The sequence below is a fragment of the Tetranychus urticae genome, unplaced genomic scaffold, assembly GCF_039701765.1.
Source record: "Tetranychus urticae isolate SD_2017Ah unplaced genomic scaffold, NJAU_TeUrti_SD_1.0 Scaffold_7, whole genome shotgun sequence".
Classification (NCBI taxonomy): domain Eukaryota; kingdom Metazoa; phylum Arthropoda; class Arachnida; order Trombidiformes; family Tetranychidae; genus Tetranychus; species Tetranychus urticae.
In genome coordinates, this window is record NW_028315839.1 from 110,001 (window position 1) to 112,500 (window position 2,500).

Below are 2,500 nucleotides of genomic sequence, written 5' to 3' on the forward strand. Positions count from 1 at the left end.
TCCACCGCTTGAAGATGTATCTTTGCCACCGTGGGACTTTTAATAAGTATCCTAAATCTGCATTGAGAGGGTTTGAAAACAATTGTATGCAGTTTATAAAAACCATAGTTGTCTTTACTTAGTTAGGCGAAGAAGTGTAAAACTTCCTTCTTTAAACCTTGCCGTCAGCATAAGCTGAAGACTTGATCAGGTACCAAGTATGTAGCAAGACAGGCTTTTCATTATAAACTACAATTGTTTTGCAAAAGAAATTATGGCTATCGTTAGATAACCCTCACTCTTTGTTGCATTGGATAATGAAAGATGGATGTATGAATGAACGAATATAATGCAAATTAGAATCATGTTGCAATGGCTAAATGTTTGCAATAAACATTCACAATTGCGACTCTAATGCAAATACAATTCAATTGCATTCACCATATTAGCATCTACAATATCACTATGCAGAGTGTTTGATTGTTTGAAGGTTGTATTTCTCTTATAATAAGAGGGTAATACGTTAATGATCCTTCCGCAGGTTCACCTACGGAAACCTTGTTACGACTTTTACTTCCTCTAAATGATCAAGTTTGAACATCTTTCCAGCACAATCCGACCACTAGTTTCCCAATGGTCTGGATTGACCAGTCCGAAGTCCTCACTAAATCATTCAATCGGTAGTAGCGACGGGCGGTGTGTACAAAGGGCAGGGACGTAATCAACGCAAGCTAATGACTCACGCTTACTGGGAATTCCTCGTTCATGGGCAATAATTACAATGCCCAATCCCCATCACGAAATGGGTTCAAGCGGTTACCCACTCCTTTCGGAGCAGGAAACAGTATGCACGATGACCACTTCAGTGTAGCACGCGTGCGGCCCCGGACATCTAAGGGCATCACAGACCTGTTATTGCTCTGTTTCGTGCGGCTGCGAGCGCCGCTTGTCCCTCTAAGAAGTCCTTACAGTGCTACAGCATCCTTACCCTAGCCAATTCTGTAGGCTAATAGCAGCAGAGCCCTCAACAGCCGAAACCATCAAGAGATACTACCACCCACAGGTTGACTAAGGGGGAGTACTGCAGTGTAAACTGCAAGTCTATTTAGTAGGCTAGAGTCTCGTTCGTTATCGGAATTAACCAGACAAATCACTCCACCAACTAAGAACGGCCATGCACCACCACCCACTGAATCAAGAAAGAGCTCTCAATCTGTCAATCCTCTCAGTGTCCGGGCCGGGTGAGTTTTCCCGTGTTGAGTCAAATTAAGCCGCAAGCTCCACTCCTGGTGGTGCCCTTCCGTCAATTCCTTTAAGTTTCAGCTTTGCAACCATACTTCCCCCGGAACCCAAAAACTTTGGTTTCCCGGAAGCTTCCATTCGAGTCATGAAATTAGTTACTCAGAATGATCGCTGGTTGGCATCGTTTATGGTTAGAACTAGGGCGGTATCTGATCGCCTTCGAACCTCTAACTTTCGTTCTTGATTAATGAAAACATTCTTGGCAAATGCTTTCGCTGTAGTTTGTCTTGCGACGGTCCAAGAATTTCACCTCTAGCGCCGCAATACAAATGCCCCCGTCTGTCCCTCTTAATCATTACCTTGGATTCTTAAGACCAACAAAATAGAACCAAGGTCCTATTCCATTATTCCATGCAAGATCATTCAAGTTAAGGTAGTGGTACGCATCATATAGATGGTTGACCATACCGTTTTTAGGCACCTCTTTCGAGGTTTTGGACGCCTGCTTTGAGCACTCTGATTTTTTCAAGGTAAAAGTCTCGATCGCTTGAATCAACACTCGGTAAAGAGCATTGATAGCAAATATCGAGCAATTTTCTGTCTAAACACTATGAATGTAACCACCAGGAAAGAGGAATGAAGGTTCAAGCAAGCATCCGTAGACACAAGCAAGAAACCTAACATCACCATCTAACCCTTTAATCAGTGGACCCCATAGGTTCGACTGAAATCCAACTACGAGCTTTTTAACCGCAGCAACTTTAATATACGCTATTGGAGCTGGAATTACCGCGGCTGCTGGCACCAGACTTGCCCTCCAATAGATCCTCGTTAAAGGATTTAAATTGTACTCATTCCAATTACGGGGCCTCAATAGAGTCCCGTATTGTTATTTTTCGTCACTACATCCCCGTACTGGGATTGTGTAATTTGCGCGCCTGCTGCCTTCCTTAGATGTGGTAGCCGTTTCTCAGGCTCCCTCTCCGGAATCGAACCCTAATTCCCCGTTACCCGTTACAACCATGGTAGGCGCATAACCTACCATCGACAGTTGATAAGGCAGTTGCTTGAGGGATACATCGTCGGCTCAGAGGCCATACGATTTGCTCAGTTATTCAGAGTCATCACAAGAAATGCAACCGAAGTTGCTAAGATCCCCACTGCTAGTCCTTAGACAGCGACCGAAATCACTGAACAGGGTTCTAGGTGAATAAGAATCATTGGTCTTGTACTAATAAATGCGATCCTTCCGTCAGCAAGCTGAGGTTGGAACACTTGT

General features: G+C 44.0%; 2 non-coding genes across 2 annotated transcripts in view; both read right to left on the reverse strand.

Moving 5' to 3' along the window:
* The window catches only part of LOC149092611 (5.8S ribosomal RNA), a 155-nt gene extending 139 nt beyond the window's left edge, over positions 1-16 (reverse strand). Inside the window, exon 1 of the ribosomal RNA XR_016200753.1 lies at positions 1-16. This exon is cut by the window's left edge and continues 139 nt beyond it. This is a non-coding gene — a ribosomal RNA (5.8S ribosomal RNA).
* Positions 17-503: 487 nt separating this feature from the next.
* Positions 504-2,500, reverse strand: part of LOC149092612 (small subunit ribosomal RNA) — a 2,170-nt gene continuing 173 nt past the window's right edge. The window contains exon 1 of the ribosomal RNA XR_016200791.1: positions 504-2,500. This exon is cut by the window's right edge and continues 173 nt beyond it. This is a non-coding gene — a ribosomal RNA (small subunit ribosomal RNA).